This window comes from Meriones unguiculatus (assembly GCF_030254825.1).
Source record: "Meriones unguiculatus strain TT.TT164.6M chromosome Y unlocalized genomic scaffold, Bangor_MerUng_6.1 ChrY_unordered_Scaffold_35, whole genome shotgun sequence".
Lineage (NCBI taxonomy): Eukaryota > Metazoa > Chordata > Mammalia > Rodentia > Muridae > Meriones > Meriones unguiculatus.
The window spans coordinates 6,201,201-6,225,555 of record NW_026843712.1 but is presented as its reverse complement, the minus strand read 5'-3'; positions in this window follow the sequence as shown (position 1 = coordinate 6,225,555).

Genomic DNA, 24,355 nt, shown 5'->3' with positions numbered 1-24,355 from the left:
ACTTATAACATCACAATGATATTATGATATCCCAATGGCAATATGATCTCAAAAGGCTATTATGACATCACAATGGTCTGACATATCAATGCTATTATGACATAACAATGCTATAATGACATTTCAATGGATGCTATAATGACATTTCAATGGTATTACGATCTCACAGTGCATTATGACATCACAATAGTATGACATCCAAATATTACATCACAATGTAATATTGTGGTATCACAATATCATGATATCACAATACCATGTGATATCATGGTATCACAAGGGTATGATGACATAACATTTGTGTCATGATATCCCAATGGCATTATGGAATTCCAATGTTATTATAACATCACAATACTATTTTGACATCACAATGCTATTATGTCTTCACAATTTAACATTACAATGGTATTATGACATCACAATGGCTTAATCACCTCACAATGGTATTACAACATCATAGTGCTATGATGACAACACAATGCTATTATGACATTAAAATGCCATTATGATATTACAATGGAATTTTGACTTAACAATGGTATTATAATATTGCAATTCTATTATGATATCACAATTGTAATATGACATCACAACTTTATTATGACATGTCAATGGTTTTATGTCATCACAATTGTGTCATGACAACTCAGTGCTCTTATGACATCACCCTGGTATTATGACATTTCAATTATATTATGACATCACAATTGTATTATGGTATCACAAATTATGACCTCTCAATGATCTTATATTACAGTCATGTCATGACATCTCAGTGCTATTATGACATCACAACGGTATTATACCATCACAATGGTGTCATGATATCACAATGGTATTATGACACACCAATTTTATTATAGCATCACAATGTTATTATGATATCACAATGGTATTTCAACATGATAGTGGTATGTAATCATGATATAATTTTGTTGTCACAATGGAATTATGACCTTAAAAGGGTATTATGACATTACAATAGTCTCAATGTTAATATGATATCACAATGGTGTTATGACATCAAAATGCTATTATGATATCTTATTGATACAATCACATCAAAATGGTATTATGGCATCACAAGTTTATTTTAAAATCTCAATGGAATTACGTCATCATAGGGTGTCATTACTTACAAGTGCTTTTATGACATAACAATGGTGTTATGAAATAAAGTTATCAAGAAATCCCAATGATAATATGACATCACAATGCAATTATAACATCACAATTATATGACATTCCAATGTTATTATAATATCAAAATGGCATTATGATAGCACAGTGCTGTTATGACATCTAATAGAATTATTACATGACAAATGGTAAGACATCCCAATGCTATACTATCCACCCAATGTTATGGCATGCCAATGGTATTATGATTTTAAAAACATTATTATGACATCACAATACTATTATGACATCACAATGCCATTATGATATCACAATGGTTTTATGACATCAAAATTCATCGTGACATCCCATTACTCTTATGACAGCACAATGCTATTAAGACATGATTGTGGTATGATATCAGAATGGATTTTTGATATCACAATGATAGTATATTATGACATAACAGTGGTATTATGACAACACTATGGTTTTATGACTTCACTATGGTACCATGACATTACCATGACATTATGAAATCACAGTGGCATAACAACATGACTGTGCTATAACATCACAATGGAATTTTGACATCAAAATTCTATTATGACTTCACAATGGTATGACTTCACAATGATATTAGGACATCCTAATGCTATGATGACATTCCAATGTTATTATGAAATCATAATGGCCTGATAACATCGAAATTCTTATGACATCCCAAAGCTATTGTCACATCACAATGCTATTATGACAGAATTGTGGTATGACATCACAGTGGAATTTTGATATAACAGTACTTTGCTGACATCACAAAGGTATTATGATTTCAAAATGGCATTATGATATCACAGTGCTTTGTTGACATAACAAAAGTATTATGATTTCAAAATGGCATCATGATATTAATACATTGGTATTACAACAAGATTGTGCTATGATATCACAATGGAATTTTGACATCAAAATGCTTTTTTCACAACAGTATGACTTCACAATGCTATAATGACATAACAATGGTATTATGATATCACAATGCTCTGATGACATCACAGTGTGATTATCCTATGACAATGGCATTATTACATCAAAATTCATGATATCCCAATGAAATTCTGAAGTCAAAATGCTATTATGACTTAAAAAACATATGACTATCCAAAGATATTAAGACAACTCAATGCTATTATTACATTGCAATGTTCTTATGACATTACAATATCATTATGATATCTCAATGCTATTATAATATCACAATGGTAGGAAATGACAATGTTATTATGACATCACAAATGTATTTGGACATCACAATTCTATAATGACAATCCAATATTATGACATCCTAATGGTATTATGATTTCACAATATTATATTGACATTACAAGGCTGTTATGACTTCAAAATGGTATTTGGACATGATTGTGAAATGACATCACAATGGAATTTTGAAATAAAAAAGGTGTTATGACTTTACAACAGTAAGATTTCACAATGCTATTAGGACATTCAAAGCTATGATGATATCACAATGCTATTATGACATCAAAATTCATCATGACATCAAAATTCATCATGATATACCAATGCTATTATCATATCACAATAGTTAGCTGCTGATTGGCTGAGAGGGAAAATGATGTCATGAAACAGGTAAAAGCCAATAAAAGTTTCTGGAGCTAGTTATTTAAAAAGCAAAGTGGACAGATTGCTTGAGAGAAAGGCTGAGGAGCTCTACATGCCTCAATCTAGGCAGCTGAATTCACACAACCAAGCTATGACAGATCCTTTGTCCAAGATGTTCAGTTAATTGGTCACATATTTCTTTCAAGTGGTCATTAGTAAAGTCCCATGTCCTTGATTTGTGACTTTCATCACAGATTCCAAAATTATTTATTAAATGTACAGATTATGTACTGAGTCTGTGAATTATTTACTGGGAAAACACTCCCTGATCAAGGCAACTTTTTGAACAAAAAGTGTTTAATTGAGACCTTGCTTATATTTTTATAGAGACTACCCATGATTTCACATCAGTAAGCACACTACTTGCTGTAATCCTTCAGCAGACCTGAGACCTTTTCATACTTAACCACAAGTAGCAAGCAGAGAATGGGAGAAAGAGAGAGACAGAGAGAGAAAGAGCTAGAGAGACAGATTCATAAATAGAGAAACTGAGACATACATACATACATATATATATATATATATATATATATATATAGAGAGAGAGAGAGAGAGAGAGATTAAGAGGCCTATTCTGTATTCTGTCTGGTCACTTCTATTGGCATATCAACCTCAAAGCACACTCTCCTACCATATAACTTCAATAGGAATTATATTATTTAATAAGGCCCTACCTCCTAACCCTTCTTCAGACATTCAGACATTTCCTCACTGGGGACTCAACATGTAAAGAGATGATCTTCAAGGGGACATTGCAATTCAAATCACCAGGAAGTAGAAGAAGATGGAGGGACTTCTAGGCTAAAATAATATAGTTATCCTGATAGTTTGTCATTCAATATAATGATTAAAGTCCCAGCAAATTACAAGTTCTAAAGACCATGACTGACAATCTCCTTTGGGGAAAATGTGAAATATTTCCACAATGGAATATTATTCTGCTAAAAAAATGACATCACGATATTTACAGGCAAATAGATGGAACCAGGAATAATCATCCAGGGTAAAGTAACTAAAATGCAGGAAGACAAATATAGTATGTATTCATTTATTAGGATGTCTCCTAATAATGGGTGATAAGTTCCAGTAGATCATCTAATTGGGACCAAACCAGTCTTCAAATAGGGGTATTGGGTGGCATTTACTTGAACTCTTTGGCCAGGGCATCTTACAGATATTTTCAAGCAACCCAGGTTGTTGTTATTAAAATATGCTGCTTTTTGCCCTCAATTAATTGATCATTGCCATGTTCTTGGATCCACACAGATTCTTCTTTGTGCATCAAATTGGATTGCATACAGAGACCCAGAATCCGATAATATGCAGAGAGAGACCTTAAAAAAACCCAGCTGGAAGTGGGATTTTTCTTATGAAATTCTCCCTTCCCTCAGAGCTCAGGGAAGCCTGAGGAAGGGAGGGAGGAAAAGTATCATAAGTAGAGGGCTTTGATACAAGGAGAACAATGCCCTGAGAACAGGACCACAGACAAAGATGATGCAGCCAGTCTTGATGAGACTTGATAAGTTAGGTTCAGAAGGACAAGGAGGACCTCCCCTCCCAGGGAACTAGAGAAAGGTCATAAGGGTAGAAGAAGGAGTGTGGGTGGGACTGGAAGAAAAAGGGGAGGAGACAGTAGAGGGGAATAAATTTAACAATATGTAATAAATAAATATAGCAGAAAAACTGTGGTCAAGGTGATGAATTATTGAGCTCTTCAGGACTGATGGCTTGTATTGGTGGTGATACCAGGGTGTAGTAAGGATGAACTCAGTTTTGTTTAAAGGATTTTGGACTGAGACTGTGATCATGTTTCAATGAGTATATGAACAACACATGCTTCAATTGATATATTTTAAAGACAAAAAAATTTAGTGTAACACATGGGTAAGAATTAGAACCTCGGAGCAATGGAATAGGAATGTAATGTATAGTATATGAATTTCCCACATAATCAATAAAAGTGATATGTTGAAACCTTTTTTCATTATTTATTTATGTATTTTTTATTAATTACACTTTATATCCTCCCATACGCCCCTCCTTCCACCCCTCCCGATATCACCCTCCATCCCCCTTCTTCACACATGCCCCACCCCTAGTCCACTGATAGGGGAGGTCCTCTTCTGTTTCCTTCTGATCTTAGTCTATCAGATCACATCAGGAGTGGCTTCATTGTCATCTTCTCTGGCCTGGTAAGGCTGCTCCCCACTCAGTGGGAGGTGATCAAAGAGCAGGCCAATCAGATTATGTCAGAGGCAGTTGCTCTTCCCATTACTATGTAACCCCCTTGGACAGGGAACTGTCATGTGCTGCATCTGTGCAAGGGTTCTAGGTTATTTCCATGTACAATCCTTTTTTTGGAGTATGAGTCTCTGGGAAGTTCACTGTGTTCAAATTTTCTGGTTCTGTTGCTCTCCTTGTGGAGTTCTTGTCCTTTCTAGCTTTTACTATTTCCTACTTCTTACATAAGATTCCCTGCACTCTGCCCAACAGTTGGCCATAAGTCTCACTGTCTGCTTTGATAGTCTGCAGGACAGAGGTTTTCGGAGGCCCTCTGTGGCAGGTTCCTAGGTTGTTCGCTGTTTTCTTCTTCTTTTGATGCCCAACCTCTTTGCCTTTCAGGATGGGGATTGAGCATTTTAGTCAGGGTCTTCTCTCTTGCTTAGTTTCTTTAGATGTACAGGTAGATTTATCCTATGTTATATGTCTATATGAGTGAGTATATACTGTGTGTGTCTTTCTGCTTCTGTGACAGCTCACTCAGGCTTATCCTTTCTAGGACCCACAATTTACATGCAAATTTCATGATTTCCATATTTTTCATTGCTGAGTAATACTCCATTGTGTAGATGTAACACAATTTCTGCATCCATTCTTCAGTTGAGGGGCATCTGGGCTGTTTCCAGCTTCTGGCTATTGCAAATAAAGCTGCTACAAACATGGTTGAGCAAATGTCCTTATTGTGTACTTGAGCCTCTTTTGGACATATGTCTAGGAGTGGTATGGCTAGATCTTGAGGAAGCGCTATTACTAGTTGTCTGAGAAAGCCCCAGATTGATTTCCAGAGTGGTTGTACAAGTTGACATTCCCACCAGCAGTGGAGGAGGGCTCCCCTTTCTCCACAACCTCTCCAGCATGTGTTGTCACTTGAGTTTTAGATCTTGGCCGTTCTGATGGGTGTAAGGTGAAATCTCAGGGTTGTTTTGATTTGCATTTCCCTAAGGGCTAATAATGTTGAGCATTTCTTTAAGTGTTTCTCTGCCATTCGATATTCCTCTACAGAGAATTCTCTGTTTAGCTCTGTTCCCCTTTTTTTAATTGGATTGCTTGGTTTGCTGTTTTTCAGCTTCTTTAGTTCTTCATATATACTGAATATTAGTCCTCTCTCAGATAGAGGGTTGGTGAAGATTCTTTCCCATCAACTTACCAACACAATTCTTTACAGACCTGGAAAGAAAAATTCTCAATTTCATATGAATTGCTAAAACAATCTTCTACAATAAAAGATCTTCTAGAGGTATCTCCAACCCTGATCTTACACTGTACTCTAGAGCCACAGTTATAAAAACTGCAAGGTACTGGAATAGAAACAGAATGGTGGATCAATGGAACTGAAAGAGGACCAAGAAATAAACCCATGCACTTATGGACACCTGATTTTTGACAAAGATGCCAAAACCATAGAATGGAGTAAAGGTAGCATCTTCAACAAATGGTGGTGGTATAACTGGATGTCTACATGTAGAAAAATGAAAATAGATGCATACTTATCATCCTACACAAAACTAAAGTCCAAGTGGAACAAAGACCTCAACATATAACTGGACACATTAAATTGGTTAGAAAAAAAATGGGGAATACCCTAGAACTCATTGGCATAGGAGACAACTTCCTGAAGAGAACACCACCAGCACAGGCTCTAAGAGCAACAATAAATAAATGGGACCCATGAAACTGAAAAACTTCTGTAAATCAAAGGTCACAGTCATCAAAACAAAATGACTGTTAAAAACGTTTACAATGAACTTTAACCTGGAAAAGAGATTCTGCTATCGGCAGGCAGAGTTTGACTTTGTAAGGCATGCTTTCCAGAAACTCATTATGTAGCAGAGAATCTCAGCCATGAACTAGTGGTTACCCAGATACCTCGGACCTCATGAGCTCAGGTGGCAACCCTCAGAAAGCAGTCCTGACAATAACACTACATTTGGAGTGTTTGCCTGAAGAACCACTGAAGGATACACTTCTTTTCTTGTGTCCTAGGCATATAAGATGGATATATTTCTCTGTCATGAAGGACTAGTTTGAACTGTAAACCGAGACAAGGAGAATTGCTCACTGATGCCTGAGTAGGACACAGCTCTTTCCAGCCAGGACAGCAAAGGCAAACCTTCACATAAAGGGTTGTTAACCCTAGTTTAAAACAGCACCAGCTGTCAGATCTTTTATTGACCAGAAATACTGGAAACTGAGGGTTTTTTTTTACTCCTCAGTATTCTCTCAGGTGCTGATTGGCTGAGAGGGAAAATGATGTACTGAAACAGGTAAAAGCCAGGTAAAGATTCAGGAGCCAGTAATTAAAAGGGCAAAGTGAACAGTTTACTTGCGAGAAGTTCTGAGTGGCCCTACATGCTTCAATCTGGTCAACTGAAATCACACAACACAGAGATGACAGTTCCTGTGTCCAAGACTCAGGAAAATGGTCACATATTGCTTTCAAGTATTCATTAATAAAAGTCACATGTCCTTGACATGTAACTTTCACATTATCTCATATTCCATTAGTATTTGTTAAATGAACAGATATGTCCTCAGTCAGTGAATTATTTACTGAGCAAATGCTCCCTGACCAAGGCCAATCTTTGAACAAAAAGTGTTTAATTTGGACCTTGTTTATATATTTACAGAGCCCAACCAGAATATCAAGTTGGTAAGCAGTCATCTTGTTGTAGTTCTTCAGCAAAACTGAGAACACTTCATACTGATCCACAAGCTTCAGACACAGAGAGGGTGACAGAGATAGATAGATAGATAGATAGATAGATAGATAGATAGATAGATAGATAGATATAGAGAGAGTGCTAGAGACATAGAGTCAGAAATAGAGAAACAGACACAAGCAAAAACAAATATATAAAGTGACAGAGACCTAGAGACAGAGAATCCATTCTGTCTGGTCACTTTTATTGGCATATCAACCATCAAGCACACCCTACTATAATATAACTCAAAAAGGAATTATTTTTTAATATCTTTCATTTTATTTTTTATTAATTACTCTTTATCCACTTTATATCAACCCATATGCTCCTCCCTCTTCTTCTCACCATCGCTCCCCCTTGCCCTTCCCCAAGTCCAGTGATCGGGGAGGTCTTCCTCTCCTTCTTTCTGATCCAGTCTATCAGATCAGGTGTGGCTGCATTGACTATGTCTCTGGTTGTTAAGGCTGATCCCCCATCAAGGTGTGGTTTTCAAAGAGCAGGCCAAACAGTTCATGTCAGAGGTATACCCTGTTCTCATTATTATGGAACCCCCTTGGACATTGAACTGCCATAGGCTACACCTGTGCATGGGGTTCTAGCTTATCTCCATGCATGGTACTTGGCTGAAGTATGAGTTTCAGGAAAGACCCTTGTGCTCAGATTTTTTGGTTCTGTTACTCTCCAGTTCTTACTATTTCCCACTTCTTTCATAAGATTTCATGCACTCTGCCCAACAGCTGGCCATAAGTCTCAGCATCTGCTTTGATAGTCTACAGAGGCCCTCTTTGGCAGTCTCCTAACATGTTCTCTGTTTTCTTCTTCTTCTGATGTCCATCCTCTTTCCCTTTGTGGATGGGGATTGAATATTTTAGCCAGAATACTCCCTCTTGAAGAGTTGCTTTAGGTGTACAGATTTTAGTAGGTTTATCCGATGTTATATGTCTATATGAGTGTCTTTCTGCTTCTGGTTCCCACCATTTACCTGCAAATTTCATGATTTCCTTGTTTTTTATTTCTGAGTAATATTCCATTGTGTAGATGTACCACAATTTCTGTATCCATTTTTCATTTGGCAAGCATCTGGATTGCTTCTAGGTTCTGGTTATTATAAATAAATCTGCTACAAACATGGTTGAGCAAATGTCCTTACTGTGTACTTGACCCACTTTTGGATATATGCCTAGGAGTGGTATAACTGGTTCTTGAGAAGCATACTTCGTAGTTGTATTATAAAGCACCATTGATTTCCAGAATGGTTGTTCAAGTTTATATTCCCACCAGCAGTGGCAGAAGTTTACATTCCCACCAGCAATGGAGGAGGGTTCCCTTTTTCTACCAATTCTCCAACATGTGTTGTCATTTGAGTTTTTAATCTTGGCCATTCTGATGGATGTAAAGGGAAATCTTTGGGTCATTTTGATTTGCATTTCCCTGACAGCTAATGACATTGAGCATTTCTTTAAGAATTTCTCTGCCATTTGACATTCCTATATCGAAAATTCTCTGTTTAGCACTGATCCCCATTTTTTAATTAGGTTACATAATTTGTTGGTTTTCAATTTCTTTTGTTGTTTATGTATACTGGATATTAGCCCTCTCTCAGATTTTAAGGGTTAGTGAAGATTCTTTCCCAAGCTGTAGGTATTCATTTTGTTTTGATGACAGTGTTCTTTGCTTTACAGAAGCTTTTCACTTTCATGAGGTCCCATTTCTTGATTGTTGCTTGTAGAGCCTGTGCTGTTGGTGTTCTGTTCAGGAAGTTGTCTCCTATACCAGTGAGTTCTAGGATCTTACCCAATTTTTCTTCTAACAGATTTAATATGTCTGGTTTTATGTTGAATTCTTTGATACAGTTGGACTTTAGTTTTCAGCAGGCTGATAAGTATGGATCTATTTAAATTTTTTTACATGTAGATATTCACTTAGACTAGCACCATTTGTTGAAAATGCTATCTTCTTTCCATTGTATGGTTTTGGCATCTTTGTCCATCTTTGTAGGTTTATTTCTGTATCTTCTATTCAGTTCCATTGATCCACCATTCCACCATTCTGTTTCTATGCCAGTACCATGCATTTTTTTTAACTGTTCCTCTATAGTACAGCTTGAGATCAGGGACAGTGATACCTCCAGAGGCTCTTTTACTGTAGAGGATTGTTTTAGCAGTTCTGGGTTTCTTGTTCTTATATATGAAGATGAGAATTTTTCTATCAACTTCTGTAAAGAATTTTGTGGTGATTTGATGGGAATTGAATTGAATTGGTAGACTGCCTTTGGTAAGATGGCCATTTTTACTGTTAACCCTGCCAAGCCATGAGCATGAGAGATTTTTCCATCTTACCATATCTTGTTCTAATTCTTTGTTCAGGGTCTTGAAATTTTTTACATACAAGTTTTTGACCTGCTTGGTTAGTGTCACACCAAGTTACATTATGTCTCTGACCAAATTCAAGAACACATCAAGGATATTATACACTATGACCAAGTAGGCTTCATTGCAGGTATTCAGGAGGGTTCAATATACGCCAATCCACCATATTAACAAACTGAAAGAAAAAAAAAAACATGGCAGGTGGAACCGGGAGAGGTTAAGTCTAGCTTACTAGACACCTAGGCCTTAAGGAGGGTCGAAAACAAACTGCCCCCAGTCAGAGCCCATGTGGAGGAAGCCCCACACTGGGGCAAGGAGCTAACATGCCTGGGCTTGTACTACGGTTTTTCCACAGCCTACAGAAAACATCTTTGGATAGAAATGAGTAAGCCTGGGTGATGTCTCATCAGGGATGGGCAGAGGCATTGAAATTTAGTTTGTTTATATGGGAAGACAGGAACATGGGTGTTGGAGGTGCTGGACGTTTGGGGGTCATAAACTACAGTTGGAAGAGTCCAAGCTCCAGGGTGGGGTCAGGTACAATGAGTGCCAATGAGAAGCAAACCATGGGACCTTGAGGCATACAGCAGGGTTGTGTGTGTTGGGGCTTCTGGTGGGGCATCATAGCATCCTGGGGATAAGCACTGGATTGGCTTTTGGTTGCTAGGCTTAGGGTCCTAGGCAATTTCTGGAGTTAAAGTTATGTAGGAGAAGAGGCAAAATAATTGGACTGTGTTAAAAAAAAAAGGTGAGGAAAGAATTCCTCACAGTGTCAGGTCTCAAACCCTGGACAAATTGCTTGGTTTTGTACTTGTTAACATATCAAAGCTGAGGCTGGCTAGCCAAGTTCTCCAAGCATCCCTCCATTTCTATCTGTTGCAGGGTCCTCCTGGCTTGCATATCCTGCCCCTACCCTGAAACCTTCAGCCCAGGGACTAGCCTGCCATTCTGCCAGCTGCTCATCCCTATATAATCCAGTTATTTTGGCCAGGCTGGTTGTTCTGGCCCTTTTACCTCTTGGTCAGTCTCCTGGCCCAGGCAGCTGCTCTTGGTTTATGACTGTCTCCTCTCTTGCTCTCCCCTCTCCTCTCCCCTCAAATGACCCTGCTCATCTTGGCCATGTTCACTGTGGACTCTCCCAGATGTCTCAGCCTCTGGCTCTATTTAACCTTTTATGTACTATAAAACTTCTTCTCTACTATACTTAGAAGCAGTCTTGTCCTTCTTCTTGTTCTACTCTACTTAGAAACAGTCTTGTCCTTCTTCTTGTTTCTTTTTTCTTTCCTCTCAGTCATCTGGTGTTGAAACCCAGAATTTCTGTAGGCTTACATGTGACAAAGGTGTAAGGTGAATATGCTCCCTCTTGAGATTAGAGAACTATTCTGTGGGAGAAAGAGATGGAGAAGTAGTGACAGTTGGGCATGACCCATACTACACAGATAAAATATTCTATGTTGGTGATTAAGTGTTGTGCCTGGCACATGGACAGACACCAACTGTGAGGCAAGTAAGTGTTCTTAGCTTCTGTTTACTGACCTGTGGAATGGGGATCATAATAGCACTAAACTGTGGTGAGTTTTAAATGTGATGCTACTTCATAAAGGACCTAGAAAGAACCTGCTATACAGAAGGCAATTGCATGTGTATATGAGCACACATGTACACATGCATGTGAACACACTTCAATCAGGATGAGCACATATACACACACATACACACACACACACACACACACACAAACATACACACGCAAACCTCATTCAACATGAGTAAATCCAGGATGTTCTGGGTACCCCATAGGAGTTCATGGAACCCGAAGTGGAGCACTGACAGCTATTTCATAGAGCCCTGCCTAGGGAGATCAGTTGCTCACTAGGGAAGTCTGAGACAACTTAGCAAACAAAAGCTTTTCAGGACTGCTCTGTGTATATAACTTGCCCAATAAATTCTGCTGCACCCTGGGAAAGGAGGAACCCACCAAACATGTAAGGATCTGCCAACGCCAGCTCTGTTTATATAAAATCTGACAAATGGGCTACTGTTTGGAAGGGGTGGAGTGGGCTTAGAATGTTCTGAGAAAATTCTTTAAGAAATCGGACACTGTGTGCCTTGAGGGAGGGCAAGAGAGCTGGGGAAGGCATTCAAAGTGAGGAAAAAATATCACAAGAGAAAAACAGAGGTAAAGGAGAAGCATGTCGGGGGAGCCAAGATGGGGGCGCCGGGAGAGGACTGTGTCTGAGAAGCAGGACAGCACTCTCAGTGCAGCAACCAGGAGACTGAACCACAGCAGCCCTGAAACCACAGCAGTCATGTTTCCCAGGTGAGGGGAGGCTCCCACGGCGTGGGAATTGGTCGGGTCCACTCTCAGCTGCCCAGCCAGAACCTGGAAGAGATGCTGTGTGGCATGGGCTTTGGGTCTCCTGAAAAATACAGGACATCCAGTGAATATACCCAAAAAGCTGGGAAGGCTTCCTTCAGGAAAAACCATCTTCCTGCCAAAGGGATTCTCTCCACTACAAGAGTCCAGGAACAACTAGAAACTAAATTCAAACAACTAAGATAGCCCAATGGGTAGAGGACAGGGTAAAAGTTCAACCAACAAAAGCCAGAGCATTATGGCATCTCCAGAACCCAGTTATCCAGGGGCAAATAACCCTAGACACCCCAGAATAAATAAAATTCAAGGAGAAGACCTAACATCTATGCTCACGAAGATGATAACAGAGGAAACAAATAAAATACAAAAAGAAATAGAAGAAGCTATAGCCAAACAGTGTGTGGCCTTTAGAGAGGAAAGGCTGAAATCACTGAATGAAATAAAAGAAACAGTGGATTGTTCAAACAAACAGCTGAAGGAATTGATGGAAAAACATGAAAATACAGTCAGACAGGAGAAGGATACCAACAAAATAGCTCAAGACCTGAAGATAGAATTGGAAAAATTAAAAAGAACACAAATGGAAGAAATTGTGGAGAGAAAGAACTTAGGGAAGAAAGCAGGAACTGCAGAGGTTAGCATAACCAATAGGCTACAAGAAATGGAACAAAGAATCTCAGATGTGAAAGATACAATGGAAGAAATAGATGTATCTGTCAAGGAAAATGTTAAATCTAAAAAATTCCTGACACAGACCGTCCAAGAAATTCAAGACAACATAAAAAGACAAAACCTAAGAATAATAGGAATAGAGGAAAAAGAAGATTCCCTGCACCAAGTCCCCGAAAATATTTTCAACAAAATCATTGAAGAAAATTTCTAAACTTAAAGGAGAGGCCAATAAGAATACAAGCAGCCTATAGAACACCCAATATATTAGACCCGAAAAGAAAATACTCCCGCCACATAATAATCAAAACCGTAAGTATACAGAACAAAGAAAAAATACTAAAAGCTGCAAGAGAAAAAGGCCAAGTAACATATAATGGCAAACCCATTAGAATTACACCGGACTTTTCAACAGAGACTATGAAAGCCAGAAGGGCCTGGACAGATATCATGCAGACTCTAAGAGAACACAGATGTCAGCCCAGGCTACTATACCCCGCAAAACTCTCAGTGCTCATAGATGGAGAAAACAAGATATTCAATGACAAAAACAAATTTCAAAAATACATACATACAAATCCAGCATTACAGAAGACACTGGAAGGGAAAATACAACCCAAGAAAACTAGCTACATTCAAGAAAACACAGGAAATATATAACCCCACTACAGTAAAACAGAAAGCTACCAAGCACACAACCTTATAACTACAGCCAACATCAAATTCAAAAGACCTAACAGCCACTGGTCATTAATTTCTCTCAATATCAATGGACTTAATTCTCCAATAAAAAGACACAGACGAACAGAATGGATGTGTAAACAAAACCCAGCAATCTGTTGTATGCAAGAAACACACCCAAGTCACAAAGATAGACATTACTTGAGGGTAAAGGGATGGAAGACAGCTTTTCAAGCAAATGGATGCAAGAAGCAAGCAGGAGTAGCCATTCTAATATCTGTTAAAATAGTCTTTCAACCAAAATTAATCAAAAGAAATGGGGAAGGACACTTCATACTCATCAAGGGAAAATTCCACCAAGAAGACATCACAATCCTGAACATCTATGCCCCAAATACAAGAGCACCCACATTTGTGAAAGAAACATTGATAAAACTTAAACCATAAATATATCCCCACACACTAATAGTGGGAGACTTCAACACCCCACTCTCAACAAAGGACAGATCAACAAAACAGAAATTAAACAAAGAAACACTATCTCTAACAGAGGTCATGAATCAAATGGACTGAACAGACATTTACAGATCCTTACACCCAAACACAAAAGAATTTACCTTCTTCTCAGCACCTCATGGAACCATTTCCAAAATAGACCACATTGTTGCTCACAAAGCCAGGCTCAACAGATACAAGAAGATTGAAATAATCCCTTGTATCCTGTCTGATCACCATGGAATAAAGCTGGACCTCAGTAACAAGAGAAATAACAAAAAGCCTACATTCGCATGGAAACTGAACATCTTGCTACTAAATGACATCTGGGTCAGAGAAGAAATAAAGAAAGAAATTAATGTCTTTCTAGAAATCAATGAAAATGAAGACACAACATACCCAAACTTGTGGGACACAATGAAGGCATTGCTAAGAGGGAAGTTCATAGCACTAGGTGCCTTCAAGAAGAAATTTGAGACAGCTCATTCAAGCAACTTAATGGCTCACTTAAAAGCCCTAGAAAAAGAAGAAGCAGACACACCAAGAAGGAGCAGACGGCTGGAAATAATCAAACTCAGGGCTGAAATCAATCAATTGGAAACAAATAAAACAATTCAAAGAATCAATGAAACCAAGAGCTGCTTCTTTGAGAAAATCAACAAGATAGACAAAGCTTAGCCAAGCTAACTAAAAGGCAGCAAGACACCATCCAAATCAGCAAGATCAGAAATGAAAAGGGGGACATAACTACAGACACTGAGGAAATCCAAGCAATCATTAGGACTTACTTCAAAAGCCTATATGCAACAAAATTTGAAAATTTAAATGAAATGGACATTTTTTTGATCGATTCCACTTACCAAATATAAATCGTGACCAGATAAATCAATTAAATAGTCCTATATCCCCCAAGGAAATAGAAGCAGTCATCGAAAGTCTCCCATCAAAAAAAGCCCAGGACCTGATGGTTTCAGTGCAGAATTCTACCAGACATTCAAAAAAGAGCTAACTGCAGTTATCTTCAAACTATTCCACAAAATTGAAACAGAAGCAACATTACCAAACTCATTCTATGAAGCCACAGTCACGTTGGTACCTAAACCTCACAAAGACCCAACCAAAAAAGAGAACTTCAGGCCAATCTCCCTTATGAACATTGATGCAAAAATACTCAACAAAATACTCGCAAACCGAATACAAGAACACATCAAAGATAACATCCACCATGACCAAGTAGGCTTCATCCCAGGTATGCAGGGGTGGTTCAATATAAGGAAATCCATCAATGTGATCCACCATATTAACAAAGTGAATGAAAAAAACCACATGATAATCTCCCTAGATGCTGAAAAAGCCTTTCACAAAATCCAACATCCATTCATGTTTAAAATATTGGAGAGATCAGGGATACAAGGCACATATCTAAACATAGTAAAGGCAATATACAGCAAATCTATAGCCAACATCATACTGAATGGAGAGAAACTTAAAGCAATCCCACTGAAATCAGGGACAAGACAAGGCTGCCCACTCTCTCCATATCTCTTCAAGTTAGTTCTGGAAATCCTTGCTAGAGCAATAAGACAGTTGAAGGAGATCAAGGAGATACAAATTGGAAAGGAAGAAGTCAAACTATCACTATTTGCAGATGATATGATAGTATAGGTGAGTGACCCCAAAAACTCTACCAGGGAACTCCTACAGCTCATAAACACCTTCAGGAAAGTGGCTGGATACAAAATTAACTCAAAAAAAAAATCAGTAGCACTCCTGTATACAAAAGACAAAAATGCTGAGAAAGAAATTAGGGAAACAACACCCTTCACAATAGCCACAAATGACATAAGGTACCTCGGAGTAAGCCTAACCAAGGAAGTCAAAGACTTGTATGAAAAAAATTTCAAATCTCTGAAGAAAGAATTAGAAGAAGATATGAGAAGATGGAAAGATCTCCCATGCTCATGGCTTGGCAGGATTAACATAGTAAAAATGGCCATTTTACCAAAAGCAATCTACAGACTCAATGCAATTCCCATCAAATTACCAACACAATTCTTTACAGAACTGGAAAGAAAAATTCTCAACTTCATATGGAATAATAAGAAACGCAGAATTGCTAAAACAATCCTCTGATTGGGAAAGAATCTTCACCAACCCTATATCTGACAGAGGACTCATATCCAGTATATATAAAGAACTAAAGAAGGTGAAAAGCAGCAAACCAAGTAATCCACTTAAAAAAATGGTGAACAGAGCTAAACAGAGAATTCTCTGTAGAGGAATACCAAATGGCAGAGAAACACTTAAAGAAATGCTCAACCTCATTAGCCATTAGAGAAATGCAAATCAAAACAACCCTGAGATTTCACCTTACACCCATCAGAATGGCCAAGATCAAAAACTCAAGTGACAACACATGCTGGAGAGGTTGTGGAGAAAGGGAAACCCTTCTCCACTGCTGGTGGGATTGTAAACTTGTACAACCACTCTGGAAATCAATCTGGGGCTTTTTCAGACATCTAGGAATAGTGCTTCCTCAAGATCCAGCCGTACCACTCCTGGGCATATATCCAAAAGAGGTCAAGTACACAATAAGGACATTTGCTCAACCATGTTTGTAGCAGCTTCATTTATAATAGCTAGAAGCTGGAAACAAAACAGATGCCCCTCAACTGAAGAATGGATGCAGAAATTGTGGTACATCTACACAATGGAATATTACTCAGCAATGAAAAATAAGGAAATCATGAAATTTGCAGGTAAATGGTGGGATCTGGAAAGGATCATCATGAGTGAGTTGTCACAGAAGCAAAAAGACACACATGGTATATATTATCTCATATAGATATACAACAAAGGACAAACCCACTAAAATCTCTACATGTAAAGAAACTAAGCAAGATAGAAGACCCTACCTAAAACTGTCAATCCCCATCCTGAAAGGCAAAGAGCATGGACATCAGAAAAAGAAGAAAACAGGAAACAACCTAGGAACCTACCACAGAGGGCCTGTGAAAGCCTCTGCCCTACAGACTATCAAAGCAGATGCTGAGCCTCATGGGCAATGGTTGGACAGAGTGAATGGAATTTTATATAAGAACTGGGAAATAGTAAAAGCTGGAGAGGACAGGGCCTCCACAAAGAGAGCAACAGAACAAGAAAATGTGAACACAGGGATCTTCCCACAGACTCATACTCCAAAAAAGGACTATTCATGGAGATAACCTAGAACCCCTGCACAGATGTACCCATGGCAGCTCAGTGTCCAAGTGGGTTACTTGGTAATGGGAAGAGGGACTGCCTCTGACCTAACCTGACTGACCTTCTCTTTGATCACCTCCCCCTGAGGGTGGAGCAGCCCTACCAGGCCACAGAAGAGGACAATGCAGCCACTTTTGATGGGAACTGATGGACTAAGATCAGAAAGGAGAGGAGAACCTCCCCTAATAGTGGACTTGGGCAGTGGCATGCATGCAGAAAGGAGAGGGAGGGTGGGATCTGGAGGGGAGGAGAGAGAGGCTTATGGGGGGATGCAGAATGAATAAAGTGTAATTGATGAAAAATTAAAAAAAAGAAAAGATAATTTAAGAACCTTAAATGACTTTCAAAAGTGGAGGAAAACATGGAGTTAGTCAATTTACATGGAGAACATCTCGTCCTTGGGGGCAAAGGTTTCCTGAACCTACTCAGACCTCAGACACACCACCACTGCTAGTTCTAGAACTGATGCAGGATGTTCCAACAAGGGGGTTAAGGCTTCCCATAATATTTCCTATAAGTCCACACCTGTTTGTTTATAACCCCCATTTTTATTCATTGTTAGCCAGATAGAGCCAAGTAATTGAGGTAATGATACTTGCTTTTTTGCCCAATGCCAGAATGCTAGTGAATTTAGGTAGGCCCTGGTTACTCGCATGCCTCGCTGGGTGCCTGTGCCCGTTGATGCGCCTCACGCTATGACTCTCTTCAGACAGAAAAGGGATCTTGGAATTACAGCCGCCATGGTTACTGCCATCTCATTGGCAGCTGTTGGCACCAATGGCACCGTGGCATTAAGCATGAGTCATACTCTGCAGACTGCCCAGACCCTAAATAATCTTTTAGCCAATGTAGCTCATGCTTTAGATGTACAAAAAAGAATTAATGCTCAACTAAAAGGAGACTTGATGGTGTTCAATCAGGGGATTGACCTCGTGCAGGAGAAAATTGATATCCTATGGCAAATCACTCAACTTGGCTGTCAATGGAAGTATGCTGGACTTTGTGTCACTAGCATATGTAGCTCATGCTTTAGATGTACAAAAAAGAATTAATGCTCAACTAAAAGGAGACTTGATGGTGTTCAATCAGGGGATTGACCTCGTGCAGGAGAAAATTGATATCCTATGGCAAATCACTCAACTTGGCTGTCAATGGAAGTATGCTGGACTTTGTGTCACTAGCATACAATATGAGAATTTTTCCCGTGCTGCAAATCTGTCTAAACAATTATCTAGCTATATTTTAGGTAATTGGACTGAAGAATTTGATACTATGATGGAGCAGCTGAGAGTGGCCATTGTTACAGTAAATTCTACCAGAGTGAACACAGGACTAGCCACAGGATTATCATCATGGACTGCTGCGGCCATGAATCATCTGAGGGAATGGGCGGACATGGGAGCGTTAGCAGGCCTTCTGGTGTTGGTCTCCTTGGTTTGCCTGTGGTGTATATGCAAGATTAGAGTCTCACAACAGCACAATGCAGCCATGATCATTCAGACCTTTACAGCCATTGAAGAAGGACAGTCTCCCCAAGCATGGTTGGCTACCATAAAAAGCTAAAATGTTAGGCTCAGGATGCGAGGCTAAGCACTGCACTCAGGGTCAGTCACTTTCGACCCAGAGAAGAGCAAGTCTCATTGCATGCAGGTTGATGCCCCAGGTCCCGCCTTTGACAAAAAGGTATCAGACAGGTCTGATGCTCTTTGGGTGGATGACATCTAAATGAACACTGGTACAAAGTCCCAATTTATTTCTAATATCAGAGATCAGACCTCTACTCTTGCCTGATGCGTCTAAAACCAAAAAGGGGAACTGTAGAGAGCTGCGTAATGCTGCGTCTTAAAGATGGAGCTGGTTTCTGCCTTCCACCTTCCCGATGGTGAGTACTCTCTGTCACAAACAACTCCATATATGGCTAAGGCTGAGGATCTGGCTTGCTTCCTTGTATGTGGATCTATCTGCATTGCCCATGAGGCACGCTGGGGTTGGCTACCCAGAGGCTATTTTAAGCTGTGGGCTGGCTTTCCCCAGGGTCAGAAGATTGTTCAAGGTTCCTGAATAAACTGCATTGAGAAGAACAAAAAAAAAAAAAAAAAAAAAAGATCAGAAAGAAGGAGGAGAGGATTACCTCCCCTATCAGTGGACTTGGGGAGAGGCATGCATGTAGAAAGGGGGGGAGGGTGGGACCAGGAGGTGAGGAGGGAAGGGCTTCTGGGGGGATACAAAAGGAATAAAGTGTAATTAATAAAAGTTAAATAAAATATTAAAAAAACATGATAATCTCCTTAGATGTGGAAAAAGCATTTGTCAAAGTCAAATATCCATTCATGATTAAAGTATTGGAGTGAACAGGATACAAGGCTCATATCTAAACATAGTAAAGGCAATATACAGTAAGCCTTTAGCCAACTAAACTGAGAGAAACTTAAAGCAATCCCACTGAAATCAGAAACATTACAAGGCTGTCCACTCTCTTCATATCTCTTCAACATAGTTCTGGAAGTCCTTGCTAGTACACTAAGTAATTTGAACAAGATCAAGTGGATAGAATTCAGAAAGGAAGGAGTCAAAGTATCACTATTTGCAGACTTTATGAAAATATATCTGAGTGAACCCAGAAATTCTACATGGAAAATCCTGCAGCTGATAAAAACTTTCAGTAAAGTGGTTCGATACAAAGTTAACTCCAAAAAACAAAAACAAAAAGAAACAAAACAAAGAAAAAACCAGTAGCCTTCTTTTATACAAAAGCCAAAAGAGCTGAGAAAGAAATTAGAGATAAAAAAGATATCATCCAACAAGAACATAACTCCTAACATTTCCCAGACATTTTTTTCTCTGGGGACTCCAAATGTAAACTAATTAGCTATAAGTCGAATTGCAATTCAAATCACCAGGAAGTGGAATAAGATGGAGAAACTTCTTGCCTAAAATAACCTAATTATCCTGATAGTTTGTAATTCAATACAATGATTAAATTCCCAGCCACTTCTAAGGATGAAATACCATGACCGACAATCTCCTTTGGGGGAAATGTGGAATATTTTCATAATGGAGTATTATTCAGTGAAGATAATGACATCATGATATATATTCATGCAAATTGGTGGAACTGGAATCATCCTGGGTGAAGTAACTAAAATGCAGAAAGGGAAATATGGTATGTATTCACTTATTAGGAGGTCTCCTAATAGTGGGGGATAAAGTTCCCATGGGCCCTCTATTGTGAGCAAACCAGTGTACCAGGGGTTTTAGATGGCAGTTACTTGAATTGTTGGGCAGGGCATCCTATGGAAATTTTCAAGCAGCCCAGGCTGTTGTTATTAAATTTGTTGCTCTGTGCCCTCAAATGATAGATAACTGATAGATAGCCATGTTCATGGATCCACAGAGATGCTTCCTTCTTCATCAAATGGAATTGCATACAGAGACTCACAGTCCAATACTATGCATGGAGAGACCTTAAAACATCCAGCTCTGAAAGGGATTTCCCTATGAAATTCTCCATCCCCTCAGAGCTCTGGGAACCCTGCAGGAGAGGAAGCAGGAAGAGTGTCATAAGTAGAGGGAATTGAGGACACAAGGAGAACAATGCCCTGAGAATCAGGCAACAGAGAAAGATAATAAAGCCAGCCATGATGTGACCTGAAAACTAGATTCAGAAAGCAGGGTGGGGAGTACCTCTCCTATCAGGGAACTAGAGAAATGGTACATCTGTAGAAGAAGGAGGGTGGGTAGGACTGGACAGAGATGAGGGAGGGGACAGCAGATGGGATACAAAGTGAACATATATTAATGAATACATAAGAAAAACTGTGATCAAGGTGATAAAGCATGGAACTATTCAGGACTGATGGCTACTTCTTGGGGGTGATTCTAGAGTACAGCAAGGATGAAGTCAGTTTTCTTTAAGGATTTGGCATTGAGACTCTGATCATGTTCCAAAGAGTACATATAATATTGACATAATATGTTCATAACTTTTACGCTGAGTTTTAACATTGAGAAATTAATCTGCTAAAAGAGGTCAGAGTTTAAATTTGTAAGGCATGCTTTCCAGGAACTTATTATAAAGCAGAGAATCCTAGTCATGAACTAGTGCTTACCCAGCTACCTCAGACCACATGAGCTCCATTGGCACTTCTGAACAATCACACCTGGAACTAACACTACATTTAAAGTGTTTGTCTGAAGGACACAGCTGCTCTTATGTCCTAGGCCTATTACACAGACTAATTTCTCTGTCCTGAAGGCTCAGTTTTAAGCATAAACCCCACACCTCAGGAGGGTTTCTCACTGACCACTGAGTAGGACATAGCTGCTAATTCAGCCAGGTCAGCCCAGGCAGCACTTCTTATAGACGATTGGCAAAACTATTGTGGAATATCACCAGTTGTCAAATAATATCTTGCACCTCAGTTCTCCCTTTACAATCACTGATCATTCTCTTTTTCAGCCAAGCCAGTCCCAGGAATTGTCTAGTTTCCTTCTCTTTTCCCTGCTCTTAAAGACTCAAATTCCAGGGAACTCTAGACCCTGCAAGCCTATGATATCAATAAGAATGTGAAGGTAAATTTAGTGAGTACATGAGTAATTGCACAGTTCAAAGTCACAACCTAGGAAATTTCAGATCCAAGGGTACAGTAGTAAACCACCTTGTCATTTGGTACATTCCCCTTGATCCCACATCAGGTTGAAGCTTTCCTACTTAGAAAGCTGTCCAATTAAATACACATTAAAAGTTTCATTTCCTACCAGACATTGTAACAGAGGTAAACAGGAGTAAATATATAGGAAATGGATGAAGGGAATAGAAATAGGCTTGTTGAAGTTTTCACAAGAAAAAGTCACGTTTGCACAGGATCAGAGATACTGGACAGTGAGGAAAGTTTGTTTACATATCTCTATGGAAACCTCAAGATTCTCTCAGATGCTGATTGGTTGAGAGGGATAATGATGTCAAGAAACAAGTGAAAGCCAGTTAGAGTTTCATGAGCCAGTTATTAAAAGGGCCAAGTGGACAGATTGCTTGAGAGAAAGGCTGAGGAGCACTACATGCCTCAATCTGGGAAGCTGAAAGCACAAACTCAGAAATTACAGTTCCTGTGTCCAAGACTCTTTTTTTCAGGAAAATTGTCACATATTTCTTTCAAGTGGTCATTATTGAAGTCACCTGTTATTGACATGTGACTTTTATGTTATAGCAGATTCCATTATTATTTGTTAAATGCACAGATATGTCCTAAGTCAGTGAATTACTTATTGTGAAAATGCTCCAAAGATTACTCTTTGAACAAAATCAGTTCCATTGGCAGCTTCCTTACATTTTCACAGAGACCATCCAGGATGTCACATCACCAAGCAGTCATCTTGTTGTAGTTCTTCATTATTTCTGAGAGTGTTTCACGAGCCACAGTCAGAGAGAGGGAGACAGAGATACAGAGATAGATAAAGGTAGAAAGAGAGATTCAGAAGGAGAGATGGAGAACAATTGAATCAAAGATAGAAAGTGATAGAGTCCAGGAGACAAAGACTCCATTTGTCTGGTCACTTTGACTGACATATCAACCTCAAAGCACACCTCCTATAATATAACTCCAATAGGAATATTATTATATAACAAGACCATTACTCCTAACCCTTCCCAGATATTTTCTCATGGGGGCTAAACTTATAAACAGATGAGTTTAAAGAGGACATTGAAATTCAAATCACCATGAAGTGGAAGAAGATGGAGGTACTTCTAGGCTAAAAGAACTTACTTATCCTGATATGTTGTCATTCAATACAATGATTAATGTCCTAGCAACTTCCAAGTTTGAAGAACAGGACTAACATTCTCCTGTGGGTTACCTGTGGAAAATTTTAATAATGGAGTATTATTCTTCTAAGAAAATGACATCAAGATATTTCAAGCAAATGGATAGAACCAGGAAAAATCATCCTGGTTGAAGTAACTAAAATGAAGAAAGACAAATATGGTATGCATTCACTTATTAGGAGGTTTCCTAATAGTGGGGAATAATGTTCCAATAGACCTTCTATAGTGACCAAACATCCTTAACTAGGTGAATAGAGTGGCAGTAAATTGAGTTTTTGGGCCAGGCCATCCTATGGAGATTTTCAAGCAACACAGGATGTTGTTAATTAAATATGTTGCTCTCTGCTGTCAATGGATAGATCAGTACCATCCATGTTTTTATAACCACAGAGATGCTTCCATCTGCATCAAATTGGATTGCATACAGAGACCCTCAGTCCGATATTATGCACAGAGAGACCTTAAAACTCACAGCTCTAAATGGGATTTCCTTATGAAATTCTCCCTACCCTCAAAGCTCTGGTAAGCCTGAAGTAGAAGTGGCAGAAAGAGTGCCATAAGTAGAGAAAATTGAGGACACAAGGAGAGCAATACACTGAGAATCAGGCCCCTGAGGAAGATGATGCAGCCAGCCTTGGGTGAGATAAGCTAGGGTGAGATAGAAGGGGGAGGAGGACCAATACCGTTCTGGGAATGAGAAGAGGGTATAGGGGTAGAAGAAGAGGGCTGGCTGAGACTGGAAAGAGAAGAGGGAGGAGGCAGAATAGGGGAATAGTAAACAAATCTTAATAAATGTGTACATAGAAAAACTGTGGTCAAGGTTGTGAAATGTAGAGCTCTTCATTACTGATGGTGGTGCCAGGGTGTTGCATGGATGAATTCAATTTTC